This window comes from Amblyomma maculatum, chromosome 7 (assembly GCF_055883805.1).
Source record: "Amblyomma maculatum isolate TAMU_Amacu chromosome 7, ASM5588380v1, whole genome shotgun sequence".
NCBI lineage: Eukaryota > Metazoa > Arthropoda > Arachnida > Ixodida > Ixodidae > Amblyomma > Amblyomma maculatum.
Genome location: NC_139350.1, coordinates 94,183,632 through 94,200,525, shown reverse-complemented (window position 1 = coordinate 94,200,525; position 16,894 = coordinate 94,183,632).

Sequence of the window (16,894 nt, the reverse complement as noted above, 5' to 3'; positions counted from 1 at the left end):
CTGCGGCCAGAGCAGTAGACTACTTGGACATAAAATTATAAAATTCCTGTTGAAGAAGAGCCCAACTAGCAAGACGGCCGGATGGGTCTTTCAAGGAAGAAAGCCAGCACAGCGCATGGTCGTCGGTCACAACCTCAAAGGGGTGGCCATAAAGGTAAGGACGGAATTTGGTCAGAGCCCAAACTATTGGTAAGCACTCTTTTTCAGTGACCGAGTAATGCACTCCGCCTTCGTGAACGTTCGACTAGCATTAGGCGCCACGTATTCAGAAAATCCAGATTTCTGCTGAGCAAATACAGCTTCGAGTATAACAGTGCCTGGTGTCATCGACGGTACTGGAACCATGGAAGAATGCAAACATTATCCTCATTCACAAGAATGGAGACTCTAAAGACCTTAAAAATTACAGACCAATCAGCTTACAGTCTGTTACGTATAAGGTATTTACTAAGGTAATCGCTAATAGAATCAGGACAACCTTAGACTTCAATCAAGCAAAGGATCAAGCAGGGTTTCGGAAACGGTACTCTACTATCGATCATATCCATACCATCAATCAAGTGATAGAAAAATGCTCGGAATTTAACCAGCCCCTATACATAGCATTCATTGATTACGAAAAAGCATTTGACTCAGTTGAAACCTCGGCGGTGATGCAGGCATTGCGAAATCAGGGGGTAGACGAGTCGTACGTGAAAGTGCTGGAAGATATACAGAGTGCCTGCACTGCAACCATAGTTCTGCATAAAGAAAGTAACAAAATTCCCATAAAGAAAGGTGTTAGACAAGGAGACACAATCTCCCCAGTACTATTCACAGCTTGTTTAGAGGAAGTATTCAGAGACTCGGAATGGGAGCAGTTAGGGATAAGGGTAGATGGAGAATACCTCATTAATCTGCGATTTGCTCATGACATTGCCTTGTTAAGCAACTCGGGGGATGAACTGCAAATAATGATTGAAGACCTAGACAGGAAAAGTAGAAAGGTAGGCTTGAAAATCAATATGCAGAAGGCTAAGGTAATGTTCAACAGCCTTGGGAAGGAACAGCAGTTTACATTAGGTAGCGAAGTACTGGAAGTAGTAGGTGAATATGTCTACTTAGGACAGGTAATAACCGCAGATCCGAACCATGAAAAGGAAATAACAAGAAGATTAAGATTGGGATGGAGCGCATTTGGCAAGCACTCGCAGATTATGACTAGCAGCTTACCGGTATCGCTCAAGAGGAAAGTATACAACAGTTGCATCTTGCCTGTACTCACCTATGGGGCTGAAACGTGGAGGCTAACCAAGAGAGTTCTACTTAAGTTGAGGACAACCCAGTGGGCTGTGGAACAAAAAATGGTAGGGGTAACATTAAGAGATAGGAAGCGTGCAGAGTGGGTCAGAGAAATAACTCAAGTTACCGACATTCTAGTAGAAATTAAGAAGAAATGGACATGGGCAGGACATGTAGTGCGAAGAGAGGATAACCGATGGTTGCTGAGGGTAACAAACTGGATTCCAAGGGAAGGAAAGCGTAGCAGGGGACGGCATAAAGTTAGGTGGGCGGATGAGATTAGGAAGTTCGCAGGGGTCAAGTGGATGCAGCTAGCACAGAACCGGGTTACGTGGAGAAATATGGGAGAGGCCTTCGCCCTGCAGTGGGTATAATCAGGCTGATGATGATGATGAAATACAGCGTCGAGACCGACACCATGTGCGAAACAGAAACCGAAACAAGACAGCCCCGAGTCGACAGACAAGCCAAGACGAGAAACCATGGAGAGACGCTTGGGGCGGCAGTTGTCTGCTGTAACCAAAAATAAACGGATGTCGTTTGTGGTCTGCAACGAAGTTGTCTCATTTAACGAACGCGACATAAAGATAAAGTTGGTGCCGAAACCCGGGATGTTCGCCACGACCTAACGAAGACAACTGCCAGTCCTGGAGGCGACTAATAACGAAGAAACAGCCAATTTCTACCCCGAAGCCGCCGCCCATTGCTACCAGAGTGCACCGACATGGAGCGACACAAAGCGAAGAGAACGGCTCTTCGGTCTCAGGTGACCCGCCTCCTTTCCGATATTGACTCCTGCATGAAGAGCCGCATGGACAATGTAAAAGAACTCAGTGTTTTGTTGGCGAGACTTAGCGCTCTGCAGACCCAGCTGAACGAATTAACGCCTCTGTCGAGACGCTAGTGCCAAAGAAAGAACCTGAGCATGACTATGAGGAATCTATCGAGTATGACGACCGGGTCGTTACATACATCGCGAAGCTCCAAGAGGAAATTCAAGAAATTCAAGGAAAGAGGCAGCCGAAAGAAGCATCACACCTTAGCGACGCAGCCACGACGAACGGGGCCTGCCAGGTGAAGCTTCCAAGGTTAGAGCTCATAAAATGTGACGGCAAAGAAGTGTCATGGCAAGAATTTTGGGAGCAGTTCGAGCAAATGATTCACAAAAACGACTGTCTGACGACCTTGGATAAATTTGGATACCTAAAATCGGTGGTGACAGGCGAAGCAGCGAGAACGATACAGGGCCTCCCTCCCACATCACAGTGCTATGACGACGCCATATTGCTGCTCACCAGACGTTTCGGCAAAGCGGACGCCATTGTGCAAGCGCACATGCGTGCGCTCTTGGACCTCGAGCCTGTGCGGAGCGCCCAAGACATACGCTCCCACCGGAGGTTATACGATACCCTCGTCTCTCGGATCCGCGGCCTGCAGGCGCTTGGCCAGCAGCAGGAAGCGCAAGGAACACTGCTCTTCCCCTTGTACAGCGCGCTCTGCCGAAAGAATTATTGCTCGACTTCCATCGGACCGTGGCGAGGGAGGAGGGGTCGGAAGCTATAACACGGAGTCCGGCCGGAGGAGGAATTCCGCTGCGGGACGACGACGCACCGGGAGAGTCAACAGAAAGAGAAACAGCTACAAAAGGTACGCTGTCATTACTTAACAAGCTTGTTGACTTTCTGAGGATCGAAGTGCAAAGCCGCGAAAACCTGGTTGCGCAGCAAAGTATGAGTAAGAAGCAGCAGGCGTCAAAGCCGAAGATGTTCAGCCCAGCAGAGAGCATAAAAAAATGCGTTGGAACGAAATTTAAATCGTCAGCAGCTCTACTTCACCAAACCGCAAAACCAAATTGTTGTTTCTTTTGCAAGGAGAGTGACCACGAAACTTCCGCTTGCTGTGCTAGCATTCCATTAGAAGAAATGAAGAAAATGCTACGATCGGGAAGACGTTGCTTTCGATGCGTGAAACCGAGTCACCGTGCTAACGAGTGCAGAAGCAAGATTAGATGCACAGTTTGTGCAGGACGACACGCGACAACCATGTGTGATCCGGAATTCACCCATCCGAAAGTCGAGGCTATAGTGAACGATGTGACGACTGTCCCCGTGAACTTTCAGTCTACGTCAGACGTACCTAAACAGCGAGAAGTACTGCTACAAACAGCAACGATATTGTGTGCCGGCGAACGTAAAGCCCTCTACTTACGTGCTCTCTTTGACAGCGGAAGCCAACGGTCATTCATTACTGAGAAAGCATCTGCAAAACTCGGTTGTAAAATTGTTGGAAAAGAAACGCTGAAAGTTGGTGTGTTCGGCGGACACCAGTCACAACGAGATTTTAACAGAGTGCTGGTGTCGCTAACCGCGCACAATAAGAAGATTTATCAGATCGATGTTCTTGAGACCAACATAATCTGTGAGCAAAAGATCCCGAACCCTGACCTCAAGATTAAAGAATTACTTGGATCCCTGACTGCCGCTGACATAACCTGCGATAACGAAAGAGGTGACGTAGACCTGCTTATCGGCTCTGAGCACTAATGGGAACTTGTAACGGGAAGAAACAAGAAGCTCAACGGAAAACTGCGAGCAGTGGACACACCATTTGGGTGGTGTATTCAGGGCCCAGTAGGGTACAAGACTTGTGACTCGCAATGCATGCAAATCACTGCTCTTCGCGTATCACTTGCCGAGAGAGAAGCTGCAAACAGCTTGGAACGATTCTGTACTCTCGAGTCGATCAGAGTCACGGATGATGACAGCTGTGCGGAGCACAAGCTGCTTGATTCTTTCGAAGAGAATATCAGGCGCAATGGTTCTAGATACGAGGTAGCCTTTCCATGGAAGGAGAATATAGATTTAAATGACAACAAGGAAGTTGCTGAAAAACGCTTGTCACAACTGACAAACCGCCTTCGAAAAACTCATCTCTTGGAGAAGTACGACGCTGTCATCATACAGTATAGCATGGAAGGCATAGCTGAACCGACCGTAGAAAAAGAGGAAGAGGGAAAGCTGATCTACTACATGCCCCATCAGCTGGTTTTTCGGGAAACGAGTAATACAACGAGATTGCGAGTAGTTTTTGACGCTTCATCGCATGGACAGAAGGCAAAATCCCTGAATCAAAACCTCGAAAGTGGTCCGAATTTGACAGCCGACCTTGTAGCACTGTTACTAAATTTCAGAAGCCACAAAAAAGCTTTGGTAGCCGACATTGAAAAGGCATTTTTGCAAATCGAGATCAGAGAGAACGACAGAGATGCATTGCGCTTTCTGTGGCACCATGCAAAACCGGATGCAAATGGAGCAACAGGCGAGATACAGACTTGGCGAATGAAGCGAGTTCCCTTCGGAACCACCGCAAGTCCTTTCTTGTTGACAGCGACTCTCCAGCATCATTTGAAGATAATGGAACGAGACTATCCGAAGACTGCTTCGCTACTGGCGCAGTGCTTGTATGTGGATGACCTTTTAACGGGAGCAGAAAACGAAGACGAAGCGCTGAAGATCTATGAAGAAGCGAATACAATATTCAGCGCGGCATGTATGAAACTGCGCAAGTGGGCATGCAACAATCCGGCATTGAACGAGCGAATTGTGGCGGATGACTGCGAAGCAAGGCACCTCGGGTACCTCCCAGGAGTTCTCAAAGTGCTGGGATTGACATGGAACCCAAGCACAGATAACCTGACATTCACCCCACTGGCAAGCGATCAATCCGAGCCAGGTGCAAGCACAAAAAGGTCTGTGCGAGACTACGGCGACTCTATGACCCACTTGGATGGCTAGCTCCATTCACCGTCAGGGCAAAGGCTTTATTCCAGTTGTGGCAGAGAAATGTGGAATGGGATGATATCCTACCTACGGATCTGGACACGAAGTGGGTGCAGTGGTGTGAGGAACTAAACGAATTGGAAAGAGTTCAAGTGCAGCGGTGCTACAAATCCGACACTGTCGAGCCTACCACGAAAACAGTCCTACACGTGTTTGCTGACGCCAGTCCTGTGGCATACGGAGCAGTGGCCTACATTTGCGTAACAGATGCGGATGGGATTACAACTTCGAGCATCCTAATCAGCAAGTCAAGGGTCGCCCCGAATAAACAACTGACTCTTCCAAGACTGAAACTGATGGCGTGCCTCTTGGCTGCCAGACTGAATCAATACATTCTGAAGAGCCTGATAGAGCCACCCCAAACGACGTATTTCTGGACTGACTCGATGATAGCACTGCACTGGATTGTAGGAGGTACCGTCGCAATGGAAGCAATTTGTGAAGAATCACGTAATGGAAATCAAGCGTCTTACCGATACCTCAGCGTGGAAGTATTGCCCAGGGTCAGAAAATCCGGCGGATATCATGACTCGAGGAGTTACAGCTGATCAGCTTGTTGAGAGCTCCACCTGGTGGGAAGGAAAGCACTGGATGAAGGCAACGGAAAACGCTTGGCCACAGATGTCTTCGCTTCCAAGGAACATTCCGCCAATGGAGGAAGAAAGACGAAGCGTAGAGGTCCTTCAAGCGACGAATACCACAGAAGTTCCCATGCTGTTGGACACAGATCGATACAGCCGTGTCACACGACTGTTCCGAGTGACTGCATGGGTATTTAGATACATCAAGAAGTTGCGACATCTGAGCAGTGACAAGGGTCCACTGAAGGCGGTTGAACTGAATGAAGCCAAAAATATTGGATACGGCAAACTCAGCGAAATGACCTCAAAAGAGAAATTGAGTGCGTGAAAAAAGGCGAACGCTTTCCCGCAGACTCGCCTCTCAGAAACATTCCAGTGTTTATTGACAACAATGGTATCATGCGCATAAGCGGCAGACTTCAACAAAACGGCAAGCCGTACAACGAACGTCACCCAGTTGTACTGTCAAGTCGACATCGACTGGCAGAACTGCTCGTGCGTCAAGCACATCAGCAAGTGCTTCACGGTGGAGCAAGAGATAATCTGGTACAGTTCAGAGTGAGGCATCATGTTGTGCGAGCCCGTCAGCTAGTGAAAAGAATCATCAAAGGGTGCATAACCTGTCAGCGCTACAATGCCCGTACAGCCGCTGAAGTGACAGCACCACTTCCAACTGATCGAGTGAACGAGGCTCAACCATTTGAGGTAACAGGAGTTGACTTCGCGGGACCACTTCTGGTGAAAGGAGAAAACTCGCTTTACAAGTCCTACGTCACAATCTTCACCTGCGCTGTAACAAGAGCGGTGCACCAAGAGCTCGCAAAAGACATGTTCGCAGAGTCTTTTCTGATGACCCTCAGACGTTTCATCTCAAGATGAGGTATACCTCGGGTCATTTACAGTGACAACGCGCTTTCCTTTAAGAAGGCCAACAGAGATCTCCTTTATCTATGGAGCTCTATCCGAAAACCAGAAGTTCTTGACTACGTCGCAAAAGCACGAATCGAATGGAAGTTCATAGTGGAGCGTGCCCCATGGTGGGGTGGCTTTTATGAGCGCCTCTTCGGATCAGCCAAACTTGCGCTCAAGAAGGTGATCGGATCCAAGTTTCTGACCTTCGACGAGCAAACCACTGTACTGGCAGAAATTGAAGCAGTCTTAAATTCTCGACCTAAAACTCACGTCTACGACAAACCCGGAGAACCGGAACCCCTTTGCCCTTCATTCTTCTTGACGGGAAGACGCCTCACATCGCTGCCTAGCGTGGGGAAAATCGAAGCAGATGAGGTCAACGTATCAGTTCACAGACTATGGGTACGACGCCAGCAGACTACAGAAGCCTTCTGGCGCAGATGGACAAGAGAGTACCTCGAGGAACTGCGAAATGCGCAAAAAAAGAATGAACGCCAAAGAAAAACACTCAAGGAAGGGGATTTGATACTCCTTCGTGATGGCCTGCAGCCACGGCAACAATAGAAGATTGCAAGAACTGAGAAACTTTCCGGGAAGAGACGGAAAGGTGAGATCGTGCCTGCTGAAGCTACCTGGAGGATCATCTCTCAAGCGACCAATCCAACTCTTGTGCCCCCTGAAAATCACGTAAACGAAGAAAAATGACAAGTCATTTTCGGGGAGGAATGTGTTGCGAAACCGAAACCGAAACAAGACAGCCCCGAGTCGACAGACAAGCCGAGACGAGAAGGCTTCAAAGACAAAACCAGGGAGAGACGCTTGGGGCGGCAGTCGTCTGCTGTAACCAAAAATAAACGGATGTCGTTTGTGCTCTGTAACGAAGTTGTCTCATTTAACGAACGCGACACTCCACTGGCGTCAGTGTGTACCTCATTAGGGGCCGTCGGGTCGAAGTGACGCAGGACGGGCGGTGTCGTGAGAATGCGGCGCAACACGTTGAAAGCATCATCGCATTACGGTGACTAGAGCGAAAAGTCGGAACTACCCCACATAATCTGCGTAAAAGGGACGGCAATACCGACGAAAGTAGGAGCAGAAGCCTAGGAAGCTGCGAAGGTCTTTCATAGATCTCGGCTTGGGAAAGGCTGCGACAGCACGAAGTTTGGCCGGGTCTGGAGACACCCCTTCCTTGGAAACAACGTGGCCTAAAATGGTCGGTTGACGGGCGGCAAAATGACACTTCTTTAAGTTCAGCTGTAATCCGGCATCAGAAAGGCAGGTCAAAACGTGCTTCAGGCGGTAGAGATGAGTGTTGAAGTCAGTAGAGAAGAAGACGATGTCGTCAAGATAGCAGAGGCAGGTCTTCCATTTCAGTCCAAGCAAAATGGTGTCCATCATTCTCCCAAATGTCGCAGGAGCATTGCAAAGACCGAAAGGCATAACAGTAAATTCATACAGGCCATCTGGAGTAACAAAAGCGGTTTTAGAGCGGTCCGCCACTTCCATCGGGGCCTGCCTGTATCCAGAACGTAAATCTAGGGAGGAAACGAATTCAGTCCAGTGTGTCGTCTATGCGCGGAAGAGGATAGACGTCTTTCTTTATAACCTTATTAAGTCGGCGGTAATCTGCACAGAAGCAGATGGAACCAACAGCCCAAGGGCTGTTTGAGGGCTGAATGGCACCGTTCTGGAGCATCTGATCTGCTTGCTCTTTAATAACCTGGCGCTCTGTTGCAGACACACTGTAGGACCACTGTCGCAGTGGTGTGTGGTCTCCAGTGTCGATCCGATGAGGGACAGTTGAACTTTGGCCCAAAGAAGTTTGATGAGTGTCGAATGAGGAGCTGAACTGTTGAAAGAGGGCACGAAGTTGTGCTCACTGAAGCTGTGGAAGACTAGCGTCGATGGTGTGGCGGAACAGGTCTGTAGAAGAGGGAGGTGATACAGAAAGTGGAGGGCTGAGTGCAGCCATGGCGAGGCGCGACGCGTCGTCAGTCTCGTCAAGGAGGAGATATGCGATGGCTTTTAGGCTCCCGAGACATTCTCCGTGGTGCAAAGCAGTGGGGTAGTTTATCGGGTTAGAGAGCCAAAGCGGAAATAGTGAGTAAAGCATAGGGTAACGGAAGGGACTTTCGATGCAGAAATGTATCTGCTGGCGTGAAGAAGACAGTTTCATCGCACACAGAGTCACAAGTGATATTTACAAGCAGGGACGAAGAAGGAGGAATGTCGATGTCTTCGGTGACGAGGGCTCTAGCGGGTAAGCTAGAAGGAGCGTTGTCTGACACGGGCTCCTGCAACGCAGAAAATCCGCTTCAGCGCTAGTACAATCGAATATAGCGGCATGATGCGACAGGAAATCCCAGCCTAAAATTACAGCATGTGAGCAACTTGGCAGCACGACGAGCTCAATTATATGAAGGCATTTCTCGATCACTATTTGAGCTGTGCAGGCTGCTAAAGGCTTGATTTGCTGAGAGCTGACCGTTCGCTACGAAAGTCCTGCAAGTGGCGTCTTCACTTTCTTTAAAGAGCTACAAAGTTTTGAGTCCATTACCGAAACCTCAGCACCATGCAGTGTCAGTTAAGGCCATGACAGAAACACATTCGACGAAAACTTCTTTGAGATTGGCTGGCGATAGATGACGACTTGGAAAGTTCGACGGGGTCGCAGTTCTCGCCTTAGGGACTGCGGCCTCTAGTTTTCCTCACGTGAAGCATTCGGTCGACGTCGCATCGGAGAGATAGAGTGGCATCGCGGCGACGGTCAACGACGGTCAGAGTTGACTGAGCAGTCTGGTGAAAAATGACGGCTTGCCGGAGACTTAGTAGGCGCGGAATACTCAGGCGTTGAAGACCAGTACCCAGAATCTTGGGTAGGTGGTGGTGATACCGGGAGACGGTTTCGGCAATAGCGGGAAATATGCCCAGCCAGCCCGCAAATGTAGCAAACTGGCCGATTGTCTGTCGTGCGCCAGAGATTGCGTGGTTGTAGAACCGGTTGAAAATAGGGTGCTGGCGCTTGCACAGGCGCTGATGGTAGAGTGTAAGTTGGCTGCTGAGGTTGTGCAACCATTTCGGCATAAGTCAGAGGACCCGCGACAGGGCTTGGGGTGACATCGTAATATGTCATAGGAGCGGTGAGAGGTCTTGGAGCGGCGTCGGCGTAAGTCAGAGGAGCAGCAGCGACAACTCATGGCGAATGTACAGGTGGAAGCGCCTCAGCAACCTGCTCCTGGATAGCCTGCCGCAATGCCGGAGCCAAATGGTGTGGCTGCTCTTGAGGGCTAGGAAGCAGAAAAAGTTTACGCGCCACGTCTTCACGAATAAGTGCTTTAATTTGCTGCAGCAACGATGGGTTGCCGGCTGCAGGCGTCAGTCCGGTAAGCGATTAAACCTGTGCTTCGGGCTGACGAGTTAACACCCTCTGCTTGCGCAGCTTCCCGAAGCTCTGGCAGAGCGTGAAGATTTCATTGACGGTACGCAAGTCGCGCGCCGATAACATCTCGAAGGCATCATCGTCAATACCTATCAAGACGTGTTTGATTTTTGCAGCCTCTGACATATTCGCGTCCACACGCTTGCACAGGTCGACGATATCTTCGATATAGCTTGTAAAGCTTTCGCTGACCTGCTGCTTCCGCTCAGGCAAGCGCTGTTCGGCACGCAATTTCCTAACAGCCGGATGACCAAAACATTCTGCGAGCGTTGTTTTAAATGAATCCCATGTACGGATGTCGCTTTCATGGTAACGGTACCACAAGCTTGCCACGCCTGTGAGATAAAACATTACGTTGTTCAATTTAGTTTCGTCGTCACATTTATTGTAGAGGCTCACCCGTTCGTAAGAAGTCAGCCAGTCTTCGGCCGTTGTGCTCATCGGTCCCGCTGAAGATAGCCGGGTCCCGCTGCCGAAGGGAGCCGGAGCAGATGACAGTTGGGCCGGCCTGCGTGCCTTGATGTTAGACGACGTCTGGCATGGCAGGTGCAGGAATAGTGCGGCTACGGAGTTCCAGGACCAACGTTTCTAACCTGCGACTCCACCAAATGTAGGCTTGGGGTTTATTAAAGGTACTGGGCCATCTAGAAGGCCGTCAGGAAGAGCCAACGTACGCGCAGGTTCAGAGCACACACCGATAGCGATGTCACTATATATATATATATATATATATATATATATTTCATTCGTATAGATTTCGTCGACGTAGCTCAGTTGGAAGAGCACTGGACGCGATATTCGGAGGTCGTGTGTTCGACTCCCACCATCGGCGCGTTGTTTTTCCTTTCGCTTTTCATTTAATATTCTTTATCCCGATAATCACTATAGGCCTAATTCTTGTCAAATACGAACAACCACACAAAAAAAAAATCCCCAATGTTTGCCTTAAACTCGTAGACTGTCAGCTCATTTAAACACTGTAATAACGAGCCCCTCATTTCTATTTCAATTATATGCATAATATACATACATCTCTTCTTCAAGTACTTTCACAACGTGCTCTACATCCTATTATCGCAATGCCTGCATGACTGCCAATGTTTCTACTGAGCCAAATGCTTTTTCGTAACTAATGAATGGTGAACGCTATATATAAGGGTTCGTTATATTCCGAGCACTTTTCTATCATCTGGTTGATGGTATGGATAATCTATAGTTTAGTACCCTATCCTAAAGCCTGCCATCCCCTTTCTTATGAATTAAGACGGTAATGTTAATGTTTTGTTGTAGCTGATGACAAATTTCACTTCCGTTCCTACGCAAGCTACAACGCTATCGCAATATCCTAGGAAACTTGTATGCTTCGCCCGCGAGAGTCACAGGAGTTTTTCGGCCGTTGACAAAGTTGCCACTGCAAAACAGCCGCCCCTCCCTCCCCGCTGCTCTACTAGGCCACCTCGCCTCTCGAAATATTGCGGAATATAATTCCTAGTGCGTTGAATTGTTTTTTGTCTCCTGTCCTTGTGCGGCAGAACAATTTCGCAATATGGCATTGACACTGCTGCTGATTACAAAATTACACAAAACGTAATTGTAATATAATTACAAGTAATCAATTCCATACAACTCTGATAACGGGTTTGGCTAGGGAACCGCTTTCCGTTGCGTCAGTTTAAACTCTACATACGTACGCCACGTCTGAGCGGAGCTGGCCTTTTTTGTATCTTCAGAAAGCGAGCTATTTTAAGAGTGACTGCGTGTCATCTATGTAATGGGGGATGGAAGGAATTTTGGAGCATCTAGCTGAGTGTAAATGGCAGTATCGAAACAGTTAAGAGGAGATGCTTTCTGTTCTGCCATAATATATTCATTGAAGAGACGAGTATATGGAAATGAGGAGGTTGTTATGAGATGCAAATGAAGGAATTCAACAGTCAGTGACACCAAGGCAAAAGTAGAAGAATGTTTTTTTATTTAGTTATTTGATAAGTTAATGGGAAATAAGTCGTATAAATACTTCATGGCTCAAAGATTATAAATTGGAAACCAGGAAAGTGTTTTTCAACCATGAAATATTTCGACGTTTAAATGTCATTAACCGCACAAAAGAAAGAAAATAATTTCCTATATGCTTCCCTTAGTACCTCTAACTCTTGGCTACCTTCATGTAGACTAAATGCACAGTCAGGCATCTAAGTATATTTGTTTATGTCTCCTGCTTTGTCTCTTGCGAATAAAAATAACCCTTTGATGAAATTTGTGCTCCAATCACACGGCTTCTACAAAGAAGCAAGGCACCATTGAACATTATGTTTATCAAGCTGCTTGTAGTTAACATTATGCAGAATTAAACCAAACTATGCGCATTTCTTTGTGAATATATTGAAGAAACAAATGAATACCGTGAAAATACTAACGCAAAAAATTGTTATAAACAGCTCAACTTTGATCTTACGGGCGTGGCATTGTTACAACGAGCTTTTTTCAACCTTACGCAGTTGGAATGCGTTTAGGAATGGTGCTACCAATACGCATTAAAACGAAATAGATACGTTCAATTTCAGTATAGTCAGCACACTGAGCAGAAAAGCAACTCACGATATTGCTTGTCGATTATAGATGCTGTCACCGCGACTCCAGCGCACATAAGAAAGGCGACAAATCGCCAGATTATTGCTACCCCTAACAAAATTAAACGCAGGCTGCCTTTTTGTCACTGCATAATTACAATTGCGAGGTGGTCGCAGGTACGCCACATGAGTTGGTCGCATCGAGTGTGACTCAATTTGCCCTCCGTGAGGGAAAAACGGAGGCGTGGAGTAGTCCCAACGCTGAAAGCGGCGTTGAAGGCCTCGATGCACTTGTACGGGTCGCGGCCAGCTTCCAATAAAATATTCCTAAATTAATGTGTCCACGCAGAGCTTTTAAATTTGGCTCGGACGCTCACTAAGGCAACCTCTAAAAATTTGTTAGGTATTAGAATATGACCAGAAATATAGTCTACGGCTTTCTAAGGTAGCGTCACACAGAGCTGCGAGCATGACGCTAAAGCATGCATATTTCATGTACCCGCCGAGTCTCAGTGGAGCGCTCGATGACCCTCAGGAGAGATTCCATGGCCTCCTCGGAGCTGTTAAGCACAGCGGCTATCTCTGGCTCCTCTTGGAGCAATAGAAGCCGCTTGTCTGCCTCAGAGAGCGCCGTATGCTCCAGGCGGCCTCGGCGGCTCTCCACACACCTGCGCAGGCGCGAGGCTTGTGACTGTGCGACGCTCACATTTGCCCACGAGCTAGAAGAACCATATCAGTAATGTGTATGATACCCTTCGCTGCTTCTACAGCCTAAGCTCTACTACTCGGAGTGCAACATCGGATTTCGCATCGCAGACACCAAATGACCTTGACCTAATTAAGTGTAGGCGGTGCACACCCAAAAGTGAGACACAAACTGCACCTTCCTTTCCCGAAGAGCCAACTTGAACAAAGAACGCAAGAATCATTCGCCGATTGAAACTGCCGTGTTAAAGGCGCTTGAGTGTCTGCCTAATACAAATCGCCAGACCGTGTACACCCATCCTAAACCATGCTTCATAGCAGGGCCTTTCCGTCCCTGTTTCCAGTTCGCGCCTTTTTCAGCCGTGAATGTCAACCAACTTGCCCAACTTTTTGCTCTTCAAAATAACTGGGCAGAATTGCATCAGGTTCTTTAGTGTCACAATAAAGCTAGCCTATTCCTAGTGGAACTTTCTGTTCTCTGCTGCCAAGAATAAATATAACCACGGAATGCTACTGGTGACTGGTTGTAAACTATCAACTGTCGAAGTGCAAGGGCAGGCATTAGTTTCTTTTGCAGATAAGCTCCATTCTTCTATTTTCACAAGAAACGCATATTTTGCTGCAACACGCGAAGTGCAATCTCTGTGGACAATTAAGTTTTTTGCTTAGATGTAGCTATATCAGCCATTTAGGTTCTCAAGTACCGTAAATAAGTACTGAACAAGTTCATCGTGGCTGGTGCGCATTTTACACAGACATCCATCTGATTGGTGATGTTGCACGAAGCTCATTTCACTTTGATGTCAATTTTAAGCTGTGACAGTCATATTGCATCGAAGCTGTAAGGCATATTTTCTCGGCAGCGTCAGGCTCTTGCTATACAAACCTGACCTCAACAGGATTTTGACCTGGGGGGGGGGGGGGACTTTTTGTTTTTTACCGTTGAGGTCGAAAAAACTTTCCAGAAAGTTTCCAGAAAGAGGAAAACTACAATTAGTTGAGCGCAATATTGTCAGAATAAGCTACATAGCTTATTCTTTCTTTAAAGGATAAAGATAGCTACAAAACATCAGGGACAGTTGTGGTTAATTTCTGTAGAGCTAATCTTGGTGTTGATATCTCTGATATCGAGCGCGCTGATAGAGTTGGCAGCCGAGGAAAAAAAAATATCCCAGGCCACTGATTCTAAGGTTTGCTAGCTTAAATACCAAAATCAAAATTTTGGCTAACGCTGTTAAGCTAAAAGACGTAACTGATAAAATGTGGATAGAGGAAGACTTCTCACCTCGCTCCGAACTCGTGCGAAAACATCTCCGTGATTTTGCTCGCGAAAATTGCAAAGAAAAGAAAAAATATGCGCTTTTTTTTTTACAAAGTTTTCTTGGGCAAGGAAAAGGACTGCTAAGATTCCACTGATGGCTGCGTTTGTCAGATATCAGCGCAGGAAGAAGAGCAAAGACGGCAAAATGCGTCGCCACATCGCAATGCTTAAGCCTCATTTTCATTACTGTCTGGGAACTTTCGAAGCATTTTGAACAAACAGGGAGGTGTGGTAACCCTCCCACACACTTGCGCTGTCCATGCAATTGTGGGCAATGAGACATGGCTTCGGCCAGATGTAGAAGACAAGAAATACTTGCACTCAAAAGAATTCTTGTATCGACAAACGCCGCCAACTAAGAAGAGGAGGCATCATTCTCATAGGCGTGCGAAAAAACATCAGCGCAAAAGTTATTCATATTGATAGTGAATTTGAAATTTTCTTTTTGCCTGTTACCTGGCAGCCGCTACGCTCGTGATTGGTGCCTGTTACAGAGCTCTGTATTATTCTATGAACTTCGGCGACGAACTGTGTGACGTATTATCACATGTGCAATACGAGTATGCAAATGCAGCCATTGTCATCCGGTGATTTCAATTTTCCTCATTTGCTGCGGCTAGATACTCCGACCCTATACGAGCGCCTCACGAATGATTGTAAAGACTTTTGTTATCTTATTATCACTGTTTCAACAGACACAGACTGTTCTGGCTCCGACACGGGTAGATGCTATCACAGATTTGGTTCTTATAACACACCCCGAAAGTAATAGTACGCAAGTGATAGTGTGCATCAGCGACGATCATGCAATTCACCGTTTATTCAGGTGTTCCATACCTAAGAAATTTCTACACGACAAGCTTATTTATGATTACGCCAACACAGATCGTGATTGACTGAACAGCGAGTATGAAATGTTTCGTAGTTCCTTTTCGCAAAGCTATAAATATTTTACTGTGTCTGAAAACTGGACTACATATCCAGATGAACTAAAAAATTTACAAGAAAAAATATAAATAAAAGGTGCATTAACAACAAGAAATGACTAGCCATGGTTCTGAAGAGATATAGAATGTTGCCTAAATTAAAAGAAACGGTTGCACAGCAAAGCCTCACGTAGTGAGGCTGACAATGACTGGTCGTAAAATTTGAATTTTACAAAGGTATACAAACTAGAAATTGAGAAGGCCAAAGATACCTTTTATAACAATAATGTGCCAAACGTTTCGAGAACCAACCCACAAAATTTTGGAGGCCCATTTCACTAGGCCCTTCGAAGGATCTTCGGAATTTTAAGCATGAATCTGGTAATTCTTTAGAGCCCGAGGAAGTTGCATGTTAACTCAATGACTATTTTTCCAGTGTTTCTCAGAACAAAACATCTTCACCTAGTTTAAGTCCTTGTAGTACAACCGCCGTGCCTAGCGTTGCCATAAACACAGGATGTGTCCTTAAAGCGATTGAATGATTGCCATCGTCTTGCAACCCTGGACCTGATATTATAATTGCTAAGCTGCCAAAATGATAAAATACATTTCAGCTCAAATTCTTGCTTGCATTTTTCAACAATCGCTCGCTGAAGCACATGTTTCAGATGAGTGGAACATTGCCTACGTATTTTCCGTGGTTAAAACAGGTGATAGAATTAATCAAACTAATTATTGTCCCATATCTCTTACATATATAGCGTGCGAAGGCTTGAGCATGATTTTCTGCGTGGCCGGTCGTGTAAAACCCAATTCTTCGAGTTAACCACAGAAATACACTACAGTGTAAACAATTTAAAACAGACTGACGCCATATTTACTTTCTGCGTGGCCGGTCGTGTAAAACCCAATTCTTCGAGTTAACCACAGAAATACACTACAGTGTAAACAATTTAGAACAGACTGACGCCATATTTACTGACTTCGAAAAAGCCTTTGACCGCGTGGCACATGAAGACTAGTACTTAGAATGAGGCACAATAACATAATATCGCAGTACAGTTAACAGGGTTGAGGAATATTAAGTAATAGGCGACAGGCCACAGAAATAGAGCATGCCCTATCTTGATTTCAGGCAATAAAATCTGGTGTACTCCAGGGTTCCGTCTTGGCACTCACATTATTCCTGATTCACATAAATGATGTCTGTCTTAACACTGCTTCTTCGCTCAGATTTTTTGCAGCTTAGTGCATTATTTATCACTCTGTGACTAGGCTCACCGAATGTTTACTACTCGAGAATGACCTACAATATACCTT